The sequence below is a fragment of the Argiope bruennichi genome, chromosome 7, assembly GCF_947563725.1.
Source record: "Argiope bruennichi chromosome 7, qqArgBrue1.1, whole genome shotgun sequence".
Classification (NCBI taxonomy): domain Eukaryota; kingdom Metazoa; phylum Arthropoda; class Arachnida; order Araneae; family Araneidae; genus Argiope; species Argiope bruennichi.
The window spans coordinates 116,892,229-116,913,005 of record NC_079157.1 but is presented as its reverse complement, the minus strand read 5'-3'; the positions used below and the strand labels follow the sequence as shown (position 1 = coordinate 116,913,005).

At 38.2% G+C, this 20,777-nt stretch overlaps 33 non-coding genes across 33 annotated transcripts; all 33 read left to right on the top strand.

Moving 5' to 3' along the window:
- Positions 1-75: 75 nt before the first annotated feature.
- Trnav-aac (transfer RNA valine (anticodon AAC)) lies at positions 76-148 on the top strand. The gene has a single exon. It is a non-coding gene; the product is annotated as a tRNA-Val (tRNA).
- Positions 149-351: 203 nt separating this feature from the next.
- On the top strand, positions 352-424 carry Trnav-aac (transfer RNA valine (anticodon AAC)). Its single transcript has one exon. It is a non-coding gene; the product is annotated as a tRNA-Val (tRNA).
- A 203-nt stretch (positions 425-627) lies between these two features.
- On the top strand, positions 628-700 carry Trnav-aac (transfer RNA valine (anticodon AAC)). The gene has a single exon. It is a non-coding gene; the product is annotated as a tRNA-Val (tRNA).
- A 755-nt stretch (positions 701-1,455) lies between these two features.
- Trnav-aac (transfer RNA valine (anticodon AAC)) lies at positions 1,456-1,528 on the top strand. The gene has a single exon. It is a non-coding gene; the product is annotated as a tRNA-Val (tRNA).
- Positions 1,529-1,731: 203 nt separating this feature from the next.
- Trnav-aac (transfer RNA valine (anticodon AAC)) lies at positions 1,732-1,804 on the top strand. Its single transcript has one exon. It is a non-coding gene; the product is annotated as a tRNA-Val (tRNA).
- A 754-nt stretch (positions 1,805-2,558) lies between these two features.
- Positions 2,559-2,631, top strand: Trnav-aac (transfer RNA valine (anticodon AAC)). Its single transcript has one exon. It is a non-coding gene; the product is annotated as a tRNA-Val (tRNA).
- A 754-nt stretch (positions 2,632-3,385) lies between these two features.
- On the top strand, positions 3,386-3,458 carry Trnav-aac (transfer RNA valine (anticodon AAC)). The gene has a single exon. It is a non-coding gene; the product is annotated as a tRNA-Val (tRNA).
- Positions 3,459-3,938: 480 nt separating this feature from the next.
- Trnai-aau (transfer RNA isoleucine (anticodon AAU)) lies at positions 3,939-4,011 on the top strand. Its single transcript has one exon. It is a non-coding gene; the product is annotated as a tRNA-Ile (tRNA).
- Positions 4,012-4,214: 203 nt separating this feature from the next.
- On the top strand, positions 4,215-4,287 carry Trnav-aac (transfer RNA valine (anticodon AAC)). The gene has a single exon. It is a non-coding gene; the product is annotated as a tRNA-Val (tRNA).
- Positions 4,288-4,766: 479 nt separating this feature from the next.
- Positions 4,767-4,839, top strand: Trnav-aac (transfer RNA valine (anticodon AAC)). Its single transcript has one exon. It is a non-coding gene; the product is annotated as a tRNA-Val (tRNA).
- A 755-nt stretch (positions 4,840-5,594) lies between these two features.
- Trnav-aac (transfer RNA valine (anticodon AAC)) lies at positions 5,595-5,667 on the top strand. The gene has a single exon. It is a non-coding gene; the product is annotated as a tRNA-Val (tRNA).
- Positions 5,668-6,146: 479 nt separating this feature from the next.
- On the top strand, positions 6,147-6,219 carry Trnav-aac (transfer RNA valine (anticodon AAC)). Its single transcript has one exon. It is a non-coding gene; the product is annotated as a tRNA-Val (tRNA).
- A 203-nt stretch (positions 6,220-6,422) lies between these two features.
- On the top strand, positions 6,423-6,495 carry Trnav-aac (transfer RNA valine (anticodon AAC)). Its single transcript has one exon. It is a non-coding gene; the product is annotated as a tRNA-Val (tRNA).
- A 203-nt stretch (positions 6,496-6,698) lies between these two features.
- Trnav-aac (transfer RNA valine (anticodon AAC)) lies at positions 6,699-6,771 on the top strand. The gene has a single exon. It is a non-coding gene; the product is annotated as a tRNA-Val (tRNA).
- A 1,031-nt stretch (positions 6,772-7,802) lies between these two features.
- Trnai-aau (transfer RNA isoleucine (anticodon AAU)) lies at positions 7,803-7,875 on the top strand. The gene has a single exon. It is a non-coding gene; the product is annotated as a tRNA-Ile (tRNA).
- A 203-nt stretch (positions 7,876-8,078) lies between these two features.
- Trnav-aac (transfer RNA valine (anticodon AAC)) lies at positions 8,079-8,151 on the top strand. The gene has a single exon. It is a non-coding gene; the product is annotated as a tRNA-Val (tRNA).
- Positions 8,152-8,907: 756 nt separating this feature from the next.
- Positions 8,908-8,980, top strand: Trnav-aac (transfer RNA valine (anticodon AAC)). Its single transcript has one exon. It is a non-coding gene; the product is annotated as a tRNA-Val (tRNA).
- Positions 8,981-9,458: 478 nt separating this feature from the next.
- On the top strand, positions 9,459-9,531 carry Trnav-aac (transfer RNA valine (anticodon AAC)). Its single transcript has one exon. It is a non-coding gene; the product is annotated as a tRNA-Val (tRNA).
- Positions 9,532-9,734: 203 nt separating this feature from the next.
- Trnav-aac (transfer RNA valine (anticodon AAC)) lies at positions 9,735-9,807 on the top strand. Its single transcript has one exon. It is a non-coding gene; the product is annotated as a tRNA-Val (tRNA).
- A 203-nt stretch (positions 9,808-10,010) lies between these two features.
- Positions 10,011-10,083, top strand: Trnav-aac (transfer RNA valine (anticodon AAC)). Its single transcript has one exon. It is a non-coding gene; the product is annotated as a tRNA-Val (tRNA).
- A 1,032-nt stretch (positions 10,084-11,115) lies between these two features.
- Positions 11,116-11,188, top strand: Trnai-aau (transfer RNA isoleucine (anticodon AAU)). The gene has a single exon. It is a non-coding gene; the product is annotated as a tRNA-Ile (tRNA).
- Positions 11,189-11,391: 203 nt separating this feature from the next.
- On the top strand, positions 11,392-11,464 carry Trnai-aau (transfer RNA isoleucine (anticodon AAU)). Its single transcript has one exon. It is a non-coding gene; the product is annotated as a tRNA-Ile (tRNA).
- Positions 11,465-12,219: 755 nt separating this feature from the next.
- On the top strand, positions 12,220-12,292 carry Trnav-aac (transfer RNA valine (anticodon AAC)). Its single transcript has one exon. It is a non-coding gene; the product is annotated as a tRNA-Val (tRNA).
- Positions 12,293-12,772: 480 nt separating this feature from the next.
- Positions 12,773-12,845, top strand: Trnai-aau (transfer RNA isoleucine (anticodon AAU)). Its single transcript has one exon. It is a non-coding gene; the product is annotated as a tRNA-Ile (tRNA).
- A 203-nt stretch (positions 12,846-13,048) lies between these two features.
- Positions 13,049-13,121, top strand: Trnav-aac (transfer RNA valine (anticodon AAC)). Its single transcript has one exon. It is a non-coding gene; the product is annotated as a tRNA-Val (tRNA).
- A 479-nt stretch (positions 13,122-13,600) lies between these two features.
- On the top strand, positions 13,601-13,673 carry Trnav-aac (transfer RNA valine (anticodon AAC)). The gene has a single exon. It is a non-coding gene; the product is annotated as a tRNA-Val (tRNA).
- Positions 13,674-14,153: 480 nt separating this feature from the next.
- On the top strand, positions 14,154-14,226 carry Trnaf-aaa (transfer RNA phenylalanine (anticodon AAA)). Its single transcript has one exon. It is a non-coding gene; the product is annotated as a tRNA-Phe (tRNA).
- A 203-nt stretch (positions 14,227-14,429) lies between these two features.
- On the top strand, positions 14,430-14,502 carry Trnav-aac (transfer RNA valine (anticodon AAC)). Its single transcript has one exon. It is a non-coding gene; the product is annotated as a tRNA-Val (tRNA).
- Positions 14,503-14,705: 203 nt separating this feature from the next.
- Trnai-aau (transfer RNA isoleucine (anticodon AAU)) lies at positions 14,706-14,778 on the top strand. The gene has a single exon. It is a non-coding gene; the product is annotated as a tRNA-Ile (tRNA).
- A 1,859-nt stretch (positions 14,779-16,637) lies between these two features.
- On the top strand, positions 16,638-16,710 carry Trnav-aac (transfer RNA valine (anticodon AAC)). Its single transcript has one exon. It is a non-coding gene; the product is annotated as a tRNA-Val (tRNA).
- Positions 16,711-16,915: 205 nt separating this feature from the next.
- Positions 16,916-16,988, top strand: Trnav-aac (transfer RNA valine (anticodon AAC)). The gene has a single exon. It is a non-coding gene; the product is annotated as a tRNA-Val (tRNA).
- A 203-nt stretch (positions 16,989-17,191) lies between these two features.
- Trnav-aac (transfer RNA valine (anticodon AAC)) lies at positions 17,192-17,264 on the top strand. Its single transcript has one exon. It is a non-coding gene; the product is annotated as a tRNA-Val (tRNA).
- Positions 17,265-20,097: 2,833 nt separating this feature from the next.
- On the top strand, positions 20,098-20,170 carry Trnaa-agc (transfer RNA alanine (anticodon AGC)). The gene has a single exon. It is a non-coding gene; the product is annotated as a tRNA-Ala (tRNA).
- Positions 20,171-20,777: the final 607 nt, after the last annotated feature.

Genomic DNA, 20,777 nt, shown 5'->3' with positions numbered 1-20,777 from the left:
TAAAATAATAGCAATAATTCAGCTGGTTAAATGGATTTTTAACTGAGAATTTTCTAATAGATTGAGCATATGTGCGTGCCCATGGTGTAGTGGTTATCACATCCGCCTAACACGCGGAAGGTCCCAGGTTCGAGACCTGGTGGGCACAGCTAAGTTGTCTCATTGTGGAAGACACATCTCTTTGTTACGGAATCGTTCATCTGTCCATTTCAACTTTTACAGTATATATAACTAAATAGATAGTAGTCAGATACGCCATTCTCTCCAAATGCGTATTAAAATAATTGCAAAAATTCAGCTGATTAAATTAATTATTAACTGAGAATTTTCTAATAGATTGAGCATATGTGCGTGCCCATGGTGTAGTGGTTATCACATCCGCCTAACACGCGGAAGGTCCCAGGTTCGAGACCTGGTGGGCACAGCTAAGTTGTCTCATTGTGGAAGACACATCTCTTTGTTACGGAATCGTTCATCTGTCCATTTCAACTTTTACAGTATATATAACTAAATAGATAGTAGTCAGATACGCCATTCTCTCCAAATGCGTATTAAAATAATTGCAAAAATTCAGCTGATTAAATTGATTATTAACTGAGAATTTTCTAATAGATTGAGCAAATGTGCGTGTCCATGGTGTAGTGGTTATCACATCCGCCTAACACGCGGAAGGTCCAAGGTTCGAGACCTGGTGGGCACAGCTAAGTTCTCTCATTGTGGAAGACGCATTTTTTTTGTTACGGAATCGTTCATCTGTCCATTTCAACTTTTACAGTATATATAACTAAATAGATAGTAGTCATATAGGCCATTCTCTCCAAATGCGTATTAAAATAATAGCAATAATTCAGCTGGTTAAATGGATTTTTAACTGAGAATTTTCTAATAGATTGAGCATATGTGCGTGCCCATGGTGTAGTGGTTATCACATCCGCCTAACACGCGGCAAGTCCAAGGTTCGAGACCTGGTGGGCACAGCTAAGTTCTGTCATTATGGAAGACCCTTTTTTTGTTACGGAATCGTTCATCTGTCCATTTCAACTTTTGCAGTAGATATAACTAAATAGATAGTAGTCAGATAGGCCATTCTCTCCGAATGCGTATTAAAATAATAGCAAAAATTAAGCTGATTAAATTGATTTTCAACTGAGAATTTTCTAAGAGATTGAGCATATGTGCGTGCCCATGGTGTAGTGGTTATCAAATCCGCCTAACACGCGGAAGGTCCCAGGTTTGAGACCTGGTGGGCACAGCTAAGTTCTCTCATTATGGAAGACCCTTTTTTTTATTACGGAATCGTTCATCTGTCCATTTCAACTTTTGAAGTAGATATAAATAAATAGATAGTAGTCATATAGGCCATTCTCTCCAAATGCGTATTAAAATAATAGCAATAATTCAGCTGATGAAATTGATTATTAACTGAGAATTTTCTAATAGATTGAGCAAATGTGCGTGCCCATGGTGTAGTGGTTATCACATCCGCCTAACACGCGGAAGGTCCCAGATTCGAGACCTGGTGGGCACAGCTAAGTTCTCTCATTATGGAAGACCCTTTTTTTTGTTACGGAATCATTCATCTGTCCATTTCAACTTTTGCAATAGATATAACTAAATAGATAGTAGTCATATAGGCCATTCTCTCCAAATGCGTATTAAAATAATAGCAATAATTCAGCTGATTAAATTGATTATTAACTGAGAATTTTCTAATAGATTGAGCAAATGTGCGTGCCCATAGTGTAGTGGTTATCACATCCGCCTAACACGCGGAAGGTCCCAGGTTCGAGACCTGGTGGGCACAGCTAAGTTGTCTCATTGTGGAAGACACATCTCTTTGTTACGGAATCGTTCATCTGTCCATTCCAACTTTTACAGTAGATATAACTAAATAGATAGTAGTCATATAGGCCATTCTCTCCAAATGCGTATTAAAATAATAGCAATAATTCAGCTGATTAAATGGATTTTTAACTGAGAATTTTCTAATAGATTGAGCACATGTGCGTGCCCATGGTGTAGTGGTTATCACATCCGCCTAACACGCGGCAAGTCCAAGGTTCGAGACCTGGTGGGCACAGCTAAAATCTCTCATTATGGAAGACCAATTTTTTGTTACGGAATCATTCATCTGTCCATTCCAACTTTTACAGTAGATATAACTAAATAGATAGTAGTCATATAGGCCATTCTCTCCAAATGCGTATTAAAATAATGGCAATAATTCAGCTGGTTAAATGGATTTTTAACTGAGAATTTTCTAATAGATTGAGCACATGTGCGTGCCCATGGTGTAGTGGTTATCACATCCGCCTAACACGCGGCAAGTCCAAGGTTCGAGACCTGGTGGGCACAGCTAAAATCTCTCATTATGGAAGACCCATTTTTTTGTTACGGAATCATTCATCTGTCCATTTCAACTTTTGCAGTAGATATAAATAAATAGATAGTAGTCATATAGGCCATTCTCTCCAAATGCGTATTACAATAATAGCAAAATTTCAGCTGGTTAAATGGATTTTTAACAGAGAATTTTCTAATAGATTGAGCACATGTGCGTGCCCATGGTGTAGTGGTTATCACATCCGCCTAACACGCGGAAGGTCCCAGGTTCGAAACCTGGTGGGCACAGCTAAGTTCTCTCATTATGGAAGACCCTTTTTTTCTTACGGAATCGTTCATCTGTCCATTTCAACTTTTGCAGTAGATATAACTAAATAGATAGTAGTCATATAGGCCATTCTCTCCAAATGCGTATTAAAATAATAGCAATAATTCAGCTGATTAAATGGATTTTAAACTGAGAATTTTCTAATAGATTGAGCATACGTACGTGCCCATGGTGTAGTGCTTATCACATCCGCCTAACACCCGGAAGGTCCCAGGTTCGAGACCTGGTGGGCACAGCTATATTCTCTCATTATGGAAGACCCTTTTTTTTGTTACGGAATCGTTCATATGTCCATTTCAACTTTTGCAATAGATATAACTAAATAGATAGTAGTCATATAGGCCATTCTCTCCAAATGCGTATTAAAATAATAGCAAAAATTCAGCTGGTTAAATGGATTTTTAACTGAGAATTTTCTAATAGATTGAGCACATGTGCGTACCCATGGTGTAGTGGTTATCACAACCGCCTAACACGCGGAAGGTCCCAGTTTCGAGACCTGGTGGGCACAGCTAAGTTCTCTCATTATGGAAGTCCCTTTTTTTTGTTACGGAATCGTTCATCTGTCCATTTCAACTTTTACAGTATATATAACTAAATAGATAGTAGTCAGATACGCCATTCTCTCCAAATGCGTATTAAAATAATTGCAAAAATTCAGCTGATTAAATTGATTATTAACTGAGAATTTTCTAATAGATTGAGCATATGAGCGTGCCCATGGTGTAGTGGTTATCACATCCGCCTAACAGGCGGAAGGTCCCAGGTTCGAGACCTGGTGGGCACAGCTAAGTTCTCTCATTGTGGAAGACGCATTTTTTTTGTTACGGAATCGTTCATCTGTCCATTCCAACTTTTACAGTAGATATAACTAAATAGATAGTAGTCATATAGGCCATTCTCTCCAAATGCGTATTAAAATAACAGCAATAATTCAGCTGGTTAAATGGATTTTTAACTTAGAATTTTCTAATAGATTGAGCATATGTGCGTGCCCATGGTGTAGTGGTTATCACATCCGCCTAACACGCGGCAAGTCCAAGGTACGAGACCTGGTGGGCACAGCTAAAATCTCTCATTATGGAAGACCCATTTTTTTGTTACGGAATCATTCATCTGTCCATTCCAACTTTTACAGTAGATATAACTAAATAGATAGTAGTCATATAGGCCATTCTCTCCAAATGCGTATTAAAATAATAGCAATAAATCAGCTGATTAAATTTATTTTTAACTGAGAATTTTCAAATTGACTGAGGGCGTGTGCGTGCCCATGGTTTAGTGGTTATCACATCCGCCTAATACGCGGAAGGTCCCAGGTTCGAGACCTGGTGGGCACAGCTAAGTTCTCTCATTATGGAAGACTCTTTTTTTTGTTACGGAATCGTTCATCTGTCCATTTCAACTTTTGCAGTAGATATAACTAAATAGATAGTAGTCATCTATGCCATTCTCTCCAAATGCGTATTAAAATAATAGCAATAATTCAGCTGATTAAAGTGATTTTTAACTGAGAATTATCTAATAGATTGAGCATATGTGCGTGCCCGTGGTGTAGTGGTTATCACATCCGCCTAACACGCGGAAGGTCCCAGGTTCGAGACCTGGTGGGCACAGCTATTTTCTCTCATTATGGAAGACCCTTTTTTTTGTTACGGAATCGTTCATCTGTCCATTTCAACTTTTGCAGTAGATATAAATAAATAGATAGTAGTCATATAGGCCATTCTCTCCAAATGCGTATTAAAATAATAGCAATAATTCAGCTGATTAAATTGATTATTAACTGAGAATTTTCTAATAGATTGAGCAAATGTGTGTGCCCATAGTGTAGTGGTTATCACATCCGCCTAACACGCGGAAGGTCCCAATTTCGAGACCTTGTGGGCACAGCTAAGTTGCCTCATTGTGGAAGACACATCTCTTTGTTACGGAATCGTTCATCTGTCCATTTCAACTTTTACAGTATATATAACTAAATAGATAGTAGTCAGATACGCCATTCTCTCCAAATGCGTATTAAAATAATTGCAAAAATTCAGCTGATTAAATTGATTATTAACTGAGAATTTTCTAATATATTGAGCATATGAGCGTGCCCATGGTGTAGTGGTTATCACATCCGCCTAACAGGCGGAAGGTCCCAGGTTCGAGACCTGGTGGGCACAGCTAAGTTCTCTCATTGTGGAAGACGCATTTTTTTTGTTACGGAATCGTTCATCTGTCCATTCCAACTTTTACAGTAGATATAACTAAATAGATAGTAGTCATATAGGCCATTCTCTCCAAATGCGTATTAAAATAATAGCAATAATTCAGCTGGTTAAATAGATTTTTAACTGAGAATTTTCTAATAGATTGAGCATATGTGCGTGCCCATGGTGTAGTGGTTATCACATCCGCCTAACACGCGGCAAGTCCAAGGTTCGAGACCTGGTGGGCACAGCTAAAATCTCTCATTATGGAAGACCCATTTTTTGTTACGGAATCATTCATCTGTCCATTCCAACTTTTACAGTAGATATAACTAAATAGATAGTAGTCATATAGGCCATTCTCTCCAAATGCGTATTAAAATAATAGCAATAATTCAGCTGGTTAAATGGATTTTTAACTGAGAATTTTCTAATAGATTGAGCACATGTGCGTGCCCATGGTGTAGTGGTTATCACATCCGCCTAACACGCGGCAAGTCCAAGGTTCGAGACCTGGTGGGCACAGCTAAAATCTCTCATTATGGAAGACCCATTTTTTTGTTACGGAATCATTCATCTGTCCATTTCAACTTTTACAGTATATATAACTAAATAGATAGTAGTCAGATACGCCATTCTCTCCAAATGCGTATTAAAATAATTGCAAAAATTCAGCTGATTAAATTGATTATTAACTGAGAATTTTCTAATAGATTGAGCAAATGTGCGTGTCCATGGTGTAGTGGTTATCACATCCGCCTAACACGCGGAAGGTCCCAGGTTCGAGACCTGGTGGGCACAGCTAAGTTCTCTCATTGTGGAAGACGCATTTTTTTTGTTACGGAATCGTTCATCTGTCCATTTCAACTTTTACAGTATATATAACTAAATAGATAGTAGTCATATAGGCCATTCTCTCCAAATGCGATTAAAATAATAGCAATAATTCAGCTGGTTAAATGGATTTTTAACTGAGAATTTTCTAATAGATTGAGCATATGTGTTTGCCCATGGTGTAGTGGTTATCCCATCCGCCTAACACGCGGCAAGTCCAAGGTTCGAGACCTGGTGGGCACAGCTAAGTTCTGTCATTATGGAAGACCCTTTTTTTTGTTACGGAATCGTTCATCTGTCCATTTCAACTTTTGCAGTAGATATAACTAAATAGATAGTAGTCAGATAGGCTATTCTCTCCGAATGCGTATTAAAATAATAGCAAAAATTCAGCTGATTAAATTGATTTTCAACTGAGAATTTTCTAAGAGATTGAGCATATGTGCGTGCCCATGGTGTAGTGGTTATCAAATCCGCCTAACACGCGGAAGGTCCCAGGTTCGAGACCTGGTGGGCACAGCTAAGTTCTCTCATTATGGAAGACCCTTTTTTTTGTTACGGAATCGTTCATCTGTCCATTTCAACTTTTGAAGTAGATATAAATAAATAGATAGTAGTCATATAGGCCATTCTCTCCAAATGCGTATTAAAATAATAGCAATAATTCATCTGATGAAATTGATTATTAACTGAGAATTTTCTAATAGATTGAGCAAATGTGCGTGCCCATGGTGTAGTGGTTATCACATCCGCCTAACACGCGGAAGGTCCCAGGTTCGAGACCTGGTGGGCACAGCTAAGTTCTCTCATTATGGAAGACCCTTTTTTTTGTTACGGAATCATTCATCTGTCCATTTCAACTTTTGCAATAGATATAACTAAATAGATAGTAGTCATATAGGCCATTCTCTCCAAATGCGTATTAAAATAATAGCAATAATTCAGCTGATTAAATTGATTATTAACTGAGAATTTTCTAATAGATTGAGCAAATGTGCGTGCCCATAGTGTAGTGGTTATCACATCCGCCTAACACGCGGAAGGTCCCAGGTTCAAGACCTGGTGGGCACAGCTAAGTTGTCTCATTGTGGAAGACACATCTCTTTGTTACGAAATCGTTCATCTGTCCATTCCAACTTTTACAGTAGATATAACTAAATAGATAGTAGTCATATAGGCCATTCTCTCCAAATGCGTATTAAAATAATAGCAATAATTCAGCTGATTAAATGGATTTTTAACTGAGAATTTTCTAATAGATTGAGCACATGTGCGTGCCCATGGTGTAGTGGTTATCACATCCGCCTAACACGCGGCAAGTCCAAGGTTCGAGACCTGGTGGGCACAGCTAAAATCTCTCTTTATGGAAGGCCCATTTTTTTGTTACGGAATCATTCATCTGTCCATTCCAACTTTTACAGTAGATATAACTAAATAGATAGTAGTCATATAGGCCATTCTCTCCAAATGCGTATTAAAATAATAGCAATAATTCAGCTGGTTAAATGGATTTTTAACTGAGAATTTTCTAATAGATTGAGCACATGTGCGTGCCCATGGTGTAGTGGTAATCACATCCGCCTAACACGCGGCAAGTCCAAGGTTCGAGACCTGGTGGGCACAGCTAAAATCTCTCATTATGGAAGACCCATTTTTTTGTTACGGAATCATTCATCTGTCCATTTCAACTTTTGCAGTAGATATAAATAAATAGATAGTAGTCATATAGGCCATTCTCTCCAAATGCGTATTACAATAATAGCAAAATTTCAGCTGGTTAAATGGATTTTTAACTGAGAATTTTCTAATAGATTGAGCACATGTGCGTGCCCATGGTGTAGTGGTTATCACATCCGCCTAACACGCGGAATTTTTCAGGTTCGAAACCTGGTGGGCACAGCTAAGTTCTCTCATTATGGAAGACCCTTTTTTTTGTTACGGAATCGTTCATCTGTCCATTTCAACTTTTGCAGTAGATATAACTAAATAGATAGTAGTCATATAGGCCATTCTCTCCAAATGCGTATTAAAATAATAGCAATAATTCAGCTGATTAAATTGATTTTTAACTGAGAATTTTCTAATAGATTGAGCATATGTGCGTGCCCGTTGTGTAGTGGTTATCACATCCGCCTAATACGCGGAAGGTCCCAGGTTCGAGACCTGGTGGGCACAGCTAAGTTCTCTCATTATGGAACACCCTTTTTTTTGTTACGGAATCGTTCATCTGTCCATTTCAACTTTTGCAGTAGATATAACTAAATAGATAGTAGTCATATATGCCATTCTCTCCAAATGCGTATTAAAATAATAGCAATAATTCAGCTGATTAAATTGATTTTTAACTGAGAATTATCTAATAGATTGAGCATATGTGCGTGCCCGTGGTGTAGTGGTTATCACATCCGCCTAACACGCGGAAGGTCCCAGGTTCGAGACCTGGTGGGCACAGCTATTTTCTCTCATTATGGAAGACCCTTTTTTTTTGTTACGGAATCGTTCATCTGTCCATTTCAACTTTTGCAGTAGATATAACTAAATAGATAGTAGTCATCTAGGCCATTCTCTCCAAATGCGTATTAAAATAATAGCAATAATTCAGCTGATTAAATGGATTTTAAACTGAGAATTTTCTAATAGATTGAGCATACGTACGTTCCCATGGTGTAGTGCTTATCACATCCGCCTAACACCCGGAAGGTCCCAGGTTCGAGACCTGGTGGGCACAGCTATATTCTCTCATTATGGAAGACCCTTTTTTTTGTTACGGAATCGTTCATATGTCCATTTCAACTTTTGCAATAGATATAACTAAATAGATAGTAGTCATATAGGCCATTCTCTCCAAATGCGTATTAAAATAATAGCAAAAATTCAGCTGGTTAAATGGATTTTTAACTGAGAATTTTCTAATAGATTGAGCACATGTGCGTACCCATGGTGTAGTGGTTATCACAACCGCCTAACACGCGGAAGGTCCCAGTTTCGAGACCTGGTGGGCACAGCTAAGTTCTCTCATTATGGAAGTCCCTTTTTTTTGTTACGGAATCGTTCATCTGTCCATTTCAACTTTTGCAGTAGATATAAATAAATAGATAGTAGTCATATAGGCCATTCTCTCCAAATGCGTATTAAAATAATAGCAATAATTCAGCTGATTAAATTGATTATTAACTGAGAATTTTCTAATAGATTGAGCAAATGTGCGTGCCCATAGTGTAGTGGTTATCACATCCGCCTAACACGCGGAAGGTCCCAGGTTCGAGACCTGGTGGGCACAGCTAAGTTGTCTCATTGTGGAAGACACATCTCTTTGTTACGGAATCGTTCATCTGTTCATTCCAACTTTTACAGTAGATATAACTAAATAGATAGTAGTCATATAGGCCATTCTCTCCAAATGCGTATTAAAATAACAGCAATAATTCAGCTGGTTAAATGGATTTTTAACTTTGAATTTTCTAATAGATTGAGCATATGTGCGTGCCCATGGTGTAGTGGTTATCACATCCGCCTAACACGAGCAAGTCCAAGGTTCGAGACCTGGTGGGCACAGCTAAAATCTCTCATTATGGAAGACTCTTTTTTTTCTTACGGAATCGTTCATCTGTCCATTTCAACTTTTGCAGTAGATATAACTAAATAGATAGTAGTCATATATGCCATTCTCTCCAAATGCGTATTAAAATAATAGCAATAATTCAGCTGATTAAATTGATTTTTAACTGAGAATTATCTAATAGATTGAGCATATGTGCGTGCCCGTGGTGTAGTGGTTATCACATCCGCCTAACACGCGGAAGGTCCCAGGTTCGAGACCTGGTGGGCACAGCTATTTTCTCTCATTATAGAAGACCCTTTTTTTTGTTACGGAATCGTTCATCTGTCCATTTCAACTTTTGCAGTAGATATAAATAAATAGATAGTAGTCATATAGGCCATTCTCTCCAAATGCGTATTAAAATAATAGCAATAATTCAGCTGATTAAATTGATTATTAACTGAGAATTTTCTAATAGATTGAGCAAATGTGTGTGCCCATAGTGTAGTGGTTATCACATCCGCCTAACACGCGGAAGGTCCCAGGTTCGAGACCTGGTAGGCACAGCTAAGTTGTCTCATTGTGGAAGACACATCTCTTTGTTACGGAATCGTTCATCTGTCCATTTCAACTTTTACAGTATATATAACTAAATAGATAGTAGTCAGATACGCCATTCTCTCCAAATGCGTATTAAAATAATTGCAAAAATTCAGCTGATTAAATTGATTATTAACTGAGAATTTTCTAATAGATTGAGCATATGAGCGTGCCCATGGTGTAGTGGTTATCACATCCGCCTAACAGGCGGAAGGTCCCAGGTTCGAGACCTGGTGGGCACAGCTAAGTTCTCTCATTGTGGAAGACGCATTTTTTTTGTTACGGAATCGTTCATCTGTCCATTCCAACTTTTACAGTAGATATAACTAAATAGATAGTAGTCATATAGGCCATTCTCTCCAAATGCGTATTAAAATAATAGCAATAATTCAGCTGGTTAAATGGATTTTTAACTGAGAATTTTCTAATAGATTGAGCATATGTGCGTGCCCAAGGTGTAGTGGTTATCACATCCGCCTAACACGCGGCAAGTCCAAGGTTCGAGACCTGGTGGGCACAGCTAAAATCTCTCATTATGGAAGACCCATTTTTTTGTTACGGAATCATTCATCTGTCCATTCCAACTTTTACAGTAGATATAACTAAATAGATAGTAGTCATATAGGCCATTCTCTCCAAATGCGTATTAAAATAATAGCAATAATTCAGCTGGTTAAATGGATTTTTAACTGAGAATTTTCTAATAGATTGAGCATATGTGCGTGCCCATGGTGTAGTGGTTATCACATCCGCCTAACACGCGGCAAGTCCAAGGTTCGAGACCTGGTGGGCACAGCTAAAATCTCTCGTTATGGAAGACCCATTTTTTTGTTACGGAATCATTCATCTGTCCATTTCAACTTTTGCAGTAGATATAAATAAATAGATAGTAGTCATATAGGTCATTCTCTCCAAATGCGTATTACAATAATAGCAAAATTTCAGCTGGTTAAATGGATTTTTAACTGAGAATTTTCTAATAGATTGAGCACATGTGCGTGCCCATGGTGTAGTGGTTATCACATCCGCATAACACGCGGAAGGTCCCAGGATCGAAACCTGGTGGGCACAGCTAAGTTCTCTCATTATGGAAGACCTTTTTTTTTGTTACGGAATCGTTCATCTGTCCATTTCAACTTTTGCAGTAGATATAACTAAATAGATAGTAGTCATATAGGCCATTCTCTCCAAATGCGTATTAAAATAATTGCAATAATTCAGCTGATTAAATTGATTTTTAACTGAGAATTTTCTAATAGATTGAGCATATGTGCGTGCCCGTTGTGTAGTGGTTATCACATCCGCCTAATACGCGGAAGGTCCCAGGTTCGAGACCTGGTGGGCACAGCTAAGTTCTCTCATTATGGAAGACCCTTTTTTTTGTTACGGAATCGTTCATCTGTCCATTTCAACTTTTGCAGTAGATATTACTAAATAGATAGTAGTCATATATGCCGTTCTCTCCAAATGCGTATTAAAATAATAGCAATAATTCAGCTGATTAAATTGATTTTTAACTGAGAATTTTCTAATAGATTGAGCATATGTGCGTGCCCGTTGTGTAGTGGTTATCACATGCGCCTAATACGCGGAAGGTCCCAGGTTCGAGACCTGGTGGGCACAGCTATTTTTTCTCATTATGGAAGACCCTTTTTTTTGTTACGGAATCGTTCATCTGTCCATTTCAACTTTTGCAGTAGATATAACTAAATAGATAGTAGTCATATAGGCCATTCTCTCTAAATGCGTATTAAAATAATTGCAATAATTCAGCTGATTAAATGGATTTTAAAGTGAGAATTTTCTAATAGATTGAGCATACGTACGTGCCCATGGTGTAGTGCTTATCACATCCGCCTAACACCCGGAAGGTCCCAGGTTCGAGACCTGGTGGGCACAGATATGTTCTCTCATTATGGAAGACCCTTTTTTTTGTTACGGAATCGTTCATCTGTCCATTTCAACTTTTGCAATAGATATAACTAAATAGATAGTAGTCATATAGGCCATTCTCTCCAAATGCGTATTAAAATAATAGCAAAAATTCAGCTGGTTAAATGGATTTTTAACTGAGAATTTTCTAATAGATTGAGCACATGTGCGTACCCATGGTGTAGGGGTTATCACATCCGCCTAACACGCGGAAGGTCCCAATTTCGAGACCTGGTGGGCACAGCTAAGTTCTCTCATTATGGAAGACACATCTCTTTGTTACGGAATCGTTCATCTGTCCATTTCAACTTTTACAGTATATATAACTAAATAGATAGTAGTCAGATACGCCATTCTCTCCAAATGCGTATTAAAATAATTGCAAAAATTCAGCTGATTAAATTGATTATTAACTGAGAATTTTCTAATAGATTGAGCATATGAGCGTGCCCATGGTGTAGTGGTTATCACATCCGCCTAACAGGCGGAAGGTCCCAGGTTCGAGACCTGGTGGGCACAGCTAAGTTCTCTCATTGTGGAAGACGCATTTTTTTTGTTACGGAATCGTTCATCTGTCCATTAAAACTTTTACAGTAGATATAACTAAATAGATAGTAGTCATATAGGCCATTCTCTCCAAATGCGTATTAAAATAATAGCAATAATTCAGCTGGTTAAATGGATTTTTAACTGAGAATTTTCTAATAGATTAAGCATATGTGCGTGCCCATGGTGTAGTGGTTATCACATCCGCCTAACACGCGGCAAGTCCAAGGTTCGAGACCTGGTGGGCACAGCTAAAATCTCTCATTATGGAAGACCCATTTTTTTGTTACGGAATCATTCATCTGTCCATTCCAACTTTTACAGTAGATATAACTAAATAGATAGTAGTCATATAGGCCATTCTCTCCAAATGCGTATTAAAATAATAGCAATAAATCAGCTGATTAAATTTATTTTTAACTGAGAATTTTCAAATTGACTGAGGGCGTGTGCGTGCCCATGGTTTAGTGGTTATCACATCCGCCTAATACGCGGAAGGTCCCAGGTTCGAGACCTGGTGGGCACAGCTAAGTTCTCTCATTATGGAAGACTCTTTTTTTTGTTACGGAATCGTTCATCTGTCCATTTCAACTTTTGCAGTAGATATAACTAAATAGATAGTAGTCATATATGCCATTCTCTCCAAATGCGTATTAAAATAATAGCAATAATTCAGCTGATTAAATTGATTTTTAACTGAGAATTATCTAATAGATTGAGCATATGTGCGTGCCCGTGGTGTAGTGGTTATCACATCCGCCTAACACGCGGAAGGTCCCAGGTTCGAGACCTGGTGGGCACAGCTATTTTCTCTCATTATGGAAGACCCTTTTTTTTGTTACGGAATCGTTCATCTGTCCATTTCAACTTTTGCAGTAGATATAAATAAATAGATAGTAGTCATATAGGCCATTCTCTCCAAATGCGTATTAAAATAATAGCAATAATTCAGCTGATTAAATTGATTATTAACTGAGAATTTTCTAATAGATTGAGCAAATGTGTGTGCCCATAGTGTAGTGGTTATCACATCCGCCTAACACGCGGAAGGTCCCAGGTTCGAGACCTGGTGGGCAATCCTAAGTTGTCTCATTGTGGAAGACACATCTCTTTGTTACGGAATCGTTCATCTGTCCATTTCAACTTTTACAGTATATATAACTAAATAGATAGTAGTCAGATACGCCATTCTCTCCAAATGCGTATTAAAATAATTGCAAAAATTCAGCTGATTAAATTGATTATTAACTGAGAATTTTCTAATAGATTGAGCATATGAGCGTGCCCATGGTGTAGTGGTTATCACATCCGCCTAACAGGCGGAAGGTCCCAGGTTCGAGACCTGGTGGGCACAGCTAAGTTCTCTCATTGTGGAAGACGCATTTTTTTTGTTACGGAATCGTTCATCTGTCCATTCCAACTTTTACAGTAGATATAACTAAATAGATAGTAGTCATATAGGCCATTCTCTCCAAATGCGTATTAAAATAATAGCAATAATTCAGCTGGTTAAATGGATTTTTAACTGAGAATTTTCTAATAGATTGAGCATATGTGCGTGCCCATGGTGTAGTGGTTATCACATCCGCCTAACACGCGGCAAGTCCAAGGTTCGAGACCTGGTGGGCACAGCTAAAATCTCTCATTATGGAAGACCCATTTTTTTGTTACGGAATCATTCATCTGTCCATTCCAACTTTCACAGTAGATATAACTAAATAGATAGTAGTCATATAGGCCATTCTCTCCAAATGCGTATTAAAATAATAGCAATAATTCAGCTGGTTAAATGGATTTTTAACTGAGAATTTTCTAATAGATTGAGCATATGTGCGTGCCCATGGTGTAGTGGTTATCACATCCGCCTAAAACGCGGCAAGTCCAAGGTTCGAGACCTGGTGGGCACAGCTAAAATCTCTCATTATGGAAGACCCATTTTTTTGTTACGGAATCATTCATCTGTCCATTTCAACTTTTGCAGTAGATATAAATAAATAGATAGTAGTCATATAGGTCATTCTCTCCAAATGCGTATTACAATAATAGCAAAATTTCAGCTGGTTAAATGGATTTTTAACTGAGAATTTTCTAATAGATTGAGCACATGTGCGTGCCCATGGTGTAGTGGTTATCACATCCGCCTAACACGCGGAAGGTCCCAGGATCGAAACCTGGTGGGCACAGCTAAGTTCTCTCATTATGGAAGACCTTTTTTTTTGTTACGGAATCGTTCATCTGTCCATTTCAACTTTTGCAGTAGATATAACTAAATAGATAGTAGTCATATATGCCGTTCTCTCCAAATGCGTATTAAAATAATAGCAATAATTCAGCTGATTAAATTGATTTTTAACTGAGAATTTTCTAATAGATTGAGCATATGTGCGTGCCCGTTGTGTAGTGGTTATCACATCCGCCTAATACGCGGAAGGTCCCAGGTTCGAGACCTGGTGGGCACAGCTATTTTTTCTCATTATGGAAGACCCTTTTTTTTGTTACGGAATCGTTCATCTGTCCATTTCAACTTTTGCAGTAGATATAACTAAATAGATAGTAGTCATATAGGCCATTCTCTCCAAATGCGTATTAAAATAATAGCAATAATTCAGCTGATTAAATGGATTTTAAAGTGAGAATTTTCTAATAGATTGAGCATACGTACGTGCCCATGGTGTAGTGCTTATCACATCCGCCTAACACCCGGAAGGTCCCAGGTTCGAGACCTGGTGGGCACAGATATGTTCTCTCATTATGGAAGACCCTTTTTTTTGTTACGGAATCGTTCATCTGTCCATTTCAACTTTTGCAATAGATATAACTAAATAGATAGTAGTCATATAGGCCATTCTCTCCAAATGCGTATTAAAATAATAGCAAAAATTCAGCTGGTTAAATGGATTTTTAACTGAGAATTTTCTAATAGATTGAGCACATGTGCGTACCCATGGTGTAGTGGTTATCACATCCGCCTAACACGCGGAAGGTCCCAATTTCGAGACCTGGTGGGCACAGCTAAGTTCTCTCATTATGGAAGACACATCTCTTTGTTACGGAATCGTTCATCTGTCCATTAAAACTTTTACAGTAGATATAACTAAATAGATAGTAGTCATATAGGCCATTCTCTCCAAATGCGTATTAAAATAATAGCAATAATTCAGCTGGTTAAATGGATTTTTAACTGAGAATTTTCTAATAGATTGAGCATATGTGCGTGCCCATGGTGTAGTGGTTATCACATCCGCCTAACACGCGGCAAGTCCAAGGTTCGAGACCTGGTGGGCACAGCTAAAATCTCTCATTATGGAAGACCCATTTTTTTGTTACGGAATCATTCATCTGTCCATTCCAACTTTTACAGTAGATATAACTAAATAGATAGTAGTCATATAGGCCATTCTCTCCAAATGCGTATTAAAATAATAGCAATAATTCAGCTGGTTAAATGGATTTTTAACTGAGAATTTTCTAATAGATTGAGCACATGTGCGTGCCCATGGTGTAGTGGTTATCACATCCGCCTAACACGCGGCAAGTCCAAGGTTCGAGACCTGGTGGGCACAGCTAAAATCTCTCATTATGGAAGACCCATTTTTTTGTTACGGAATCATTCATCTGTCCATTTCAACTTTTGCAGTAGATATAAATAAATAGATAGTAGTCATATAGGCCATTCTCTCCAAATGCGTATTAAAATAATAGCAATAATTCAGCTGATTAAATTTATTTTTAACTTAGAATTATCTAATAGATTGAGCATATGTGCGTGCCCGTGGTGTAGTGGTTATCACATCCGCCTAACACCCGGAAGGTCCCAGGTTCGAGACCTGGTGGGCACAGATATGTTTTCTCATTATGGAAGACCCTTTTTTTTGTTACGGAATCGTTCATCTGTCCATTTCAACTTTTGCAGTAGATATAAATAAATAGATAGTAGTCATATAGGCCATTCTCTCCAAATGCGTATTAAAATAATAGCAATAATTCAGCTGATTAAATGGATTTTAAACTGAGAATTTTCTAATAGATTGAGCATACGTACGTGCCCATGGTGTAGTGCTTATCACATCCGCCTAACACCCGGAAGGTCCCAGGTTCGAGACCTGGTGGGCACAGATATGTTTTCTCATTATGGAAGACCCTTTTTCTTGTTACGGAATCGTTCATCTGTCCATTTCAACTTTTGCAATAGATATAACTAAATAGATAGTAGTCATATAGGCCATTCTCTCCAAATGCGTATTAAAATAATAGCAAAAATTCAGCTGGTTAAATGGATTTTTAACTGAGAATTTTCTAATAGATTGAGCACATGTGCGTGCCCATGGTGTAGTGGTTATCACATCCGCCTAACACGCGGAAGGTCCCAGGTTCGAGACCTGGTGGGCACAGCTAAGTTCTCTCATTATGGAAGACCCTTTTTTTTTTGTTACGGAATCGTTCATCTGTCCATTTCAACTTTTGCAGTAGATATAACTAAATAGATAGTAGTCATATAGGCCATTCTCTCCAAATGCGTATTAAAATAACAGCAATAATTCAGCTGATTAAATTGATTTTTAACTGAGAATTTTCTAATAGATTGAGCATATGTGCGTGCCCGTGGTGTAGTGGTTATCACATCCGCCTAACACGCGGAAGGTCCCAGGTTCGAGACCTGGTGGGCACAGCTATGTTCTCTCATTATGGAAGACACTTTTTTTTGTTACGGAATCGTTCATCTGTCCATTTCAACTTTTGCAGTAGATATAACTAAATAGATAGTAGTCATATAGGCCATTCTCTCCAAATGCGTATTAAAATAATAGCAATAATTCTGCTGATTAAATTGATTTTTAACTGAGAATTTTCTAATAGATTGAGCATATGTGCGTGCCCGTGGTGTAGTGGTTATCACATCCGCCTAACACGCGGAAGGTCCCAGGTTCGAGACCTGGTGGGCACAGCTAAGTTCTCTCATTATGGAAGACCCTTTTTTTTGTTACGGAATCGTTCATCTGTCCATTTCAACTTTTACAGTAGATATAACTAAATAGATAGTAGTCAAATAGGCCATTCTCTCCAAATGCGTATTAAAATAAAAACAGTAATGCAGCTGATTAAAGGATTTTTAACTGAGAATTTTCTAATAGATTAAGCACATGTGCGTGCCCATGGTGTAGTGGTTATCACATCCGCCAAACACGCGGAAGGTCACAGGTTCGAGACCTGGTGGGCGCAGCTAAGTTCTCTTGTTGTGGAATACACATTTTTTTGTTACGGATTCGTTCATCTGTCATTTTCAACTTTTACAGTAGACATAACTAAATAGATAGTTGTCAGATAGGCCATTCTCTCCAAACGCGTATTAAAATAATAGCAAAAATTCAGCTGATCAAATAGATTTTTAACTGAGAATTTTCAAATTGATTGAACACATTTGCGTGCCTCTTGGTGTAGTGGTTATCACATCCTGCAAACTCGCGGAAGGTCTCAGGTTCGAGACTTGGTGGGCACAGCTATGTTCTTTGATTGCGGAATATGCATTTTTTTGTTACGGAATCGTTCAACTGTCCATTTCAACTTTTACAGTATATATAACTAAATAGATTGTTGTAAGCCTATTCTCTCCAACTGCGTATAAGAATAATAGCAATAATTCAGCTGATTAAATTTATTTTTAACTGAGAATTTTCAAATTGATTCAGGACATATGCGTGCCCATGGTGTAGTGGTTATCACATACGCCTAACACGTGGAAGGTCCCAGGTTCGAGACCTGGTGTGTTCATCTATGTTCTCTCATAGTAAAATACAATTTTTTTTTTAATTTTTTTACGGAATCGTTCAATTGTCCAATTTCAACTTTTCCAGTATATATTACTAAAAAGATTGTAGTAAGATAGGCCATTCTTTCCAAATGCGTAAAAAAATAATAGCAATAATTCAGCAGATTAAATGGATTTTTAACTGAGAAATTTCAAATTGATTCAGGGCATGTGCGTGCCCATGGTGTAGTGGTTATGACATCCGCCTCACGCGCGTTATTTCCTAGATTCAAGACCTGATGGGCACAGCTATGTTCTCTCATTGTGGAGTACACTTTTTTTTTTTTTACGGAATCGTTCAACTGCCCATTTTCAACTTTTACAGTAGATATAACTTAATACACTCATGTCCAAAATTAAGGTCATAAAAATGTTTTTCAAAGTAATTCTAAATGATGACTAGCAAAATTTAAACAAATTATATTTTCTATATTGTGAAGGGCCAGCAACACGATATTAACCTTTGTTGTGGGAAATTTTTTTATTTAGCATTAGTTTTTGAGGAACTACTAAAAGTAGACCGTTTAGAAATCTGTTACTTTTGTCTTAAATTTTGTGAATATTGAATTAAAACAAAAAAATTAACATGTTTTCAGTGGGAATGAGTTTTGATTATCGTTTAGACGATTCATTGAAATGGAGAACCATCGGCAGGCATGAAGTTGGGCAATCTCAAGCGGAGGTGGCTCTTTGATTACAAGTGGTACCGAAAGTGGTATCAAGGTTATAGAATCAATTCGAAACAAGTGGTACTGTAACCAGGAAGGCTGGCCAAGGCCGTCACAGAACAAAGACGCCTGCACAGGATCGCTATTTGGCATTAAGCGCACGACGGCATGGGCTGACAACGGCTCCTCAACTTGCTCTTGACCTTGCTGCTGCGTCTGGAATAAGAATTTCCAGACAAACAGTATACAGACGTCTTGCAGAGATAGCCCTTTATGGCCAGTGACCAGTTGAATGCATCCCTTTGACTGCATCAAACAGAAAAACCCGGTTCTTGTGGGGCCTAACACAGCAGTCTTGGGCACAGCAAGAATGGGGGCATGTTCTTTTCATTGATGAGTCGAGATTTACCACACAGAGTTAATTCGTTGAATCTTCATCTTTAGAGAGCGAGGAGCTCGCTATCATCCCTCCTATGTAAAAGAAATCGACAGATTTGATGACAGAGAAATCCTTGTCTGGGATGGCATAATGTTGGGCAGTCGTGCACCACTGCATGTCTTCGATGCGGGTACTGTCAATGCACATCTCTATAGAGATGAGATCCTTGAAGCCTATGTGAGGTTGTTCCGGGGTGCTTTTGGACGAGACTTCATATTTATGGACGATAATGCGCGTCCACACAGAGCCCAGATCGTTGATGTTTTTCCTGAGGAAGAGGATATTCAAGGTATGGACTGGTCCTCGAGGTCTCCCGATCACAATCCTATTGAACATCTTTGGGATGGTCTTGGAAGAGCCATTGCACAGCATAAGCCCCCTCCTAATACCCTCCAAAAGTTAAAAGCCGCGCTTTTGGAAGAATGTGCTTTGTTGCCCCAAGCATTTATTGACACCCTCATAAAAAGTATGAAAGCTCGTTGTGAAGCCTGTATAGCAGTGCACGGTGGTCACACTCCATATTAGAAAGGCTTTTCCCCAGGTAAATGCTTTATCTCTGATTCATAATGTAACACTTTTTGATATACCCTGTTTCTCAATTCCCAATTAAAATCGTTTCCATGTTGTTATGTGTCTATGTTCTTTCTTCCATTGTAATGTACCTCTGTGCCAAATTTCGTGGCAAATCAGTGAATAGTTTTCCATTTTCCTCAGATTTTATGTTTGTGACCTCAATTTTGGACATGAGAGTAGATAGTAGTCAGATAGGCCATTCCCTCCAAATGCGTATAAAAATAATAGCAATAATTCAGCTGATTAAACAGATTTTTAACGGAGCATTTTGAAATTGATTGAGGACACGTGCGTGTCCATGGTGTAGTGGTTATCACATCCGCCTAGCACGCGGAAGATCCCATGTTCGAGACCTGGTGGGCACAGCTGTTTCGTCTCATTATGGAATACACTTTTTTTTTTTTTTTTTGTTACGGAATCGTTCAACTGTCCATTTTCAACATTTGCAGGTGATATAACTAAATCGATAGTAGTCAGATGGGCCGTTCTCTCGAAACGCATAAAAATATAATCTAAATGGATTTTAAACTGATTTCTTTTCAAATTAATTGCTGATCTCTACGTTCTCATGGAGTAGTGGTTGTCTCATCCGACTAACGGGCCGAAGGTGTTAGCTTCGAGACAGCTGTTGGGTACAGCTGTGTTTTCTAGTTTGGGAATGCATTTTTTTTGTGTGTGTGTGTGTGTTTCTGAATTACTTGAATGATACTTTTCAAGATTTGCAAGAGATGTAAATAAATAGATGGCAGTAAGAAAGGCCATACTCCCCAAATTAATTTAAATATAATAAAACTGAAATTAAAAGGATTTTATAATGCGTTTTCGAAATGATTTCGGAACTGCGATGTCCGATGGTGAAGTGGTTATCACATCCTCTTAGAAAGCGGAAGGTTTCAGGTACTGGATTTTGTAGGCAGAACGATGTTCTCTGGTATTGGAAGGTACTTTTTTGTTTTAATTTGTTGAGTGTCC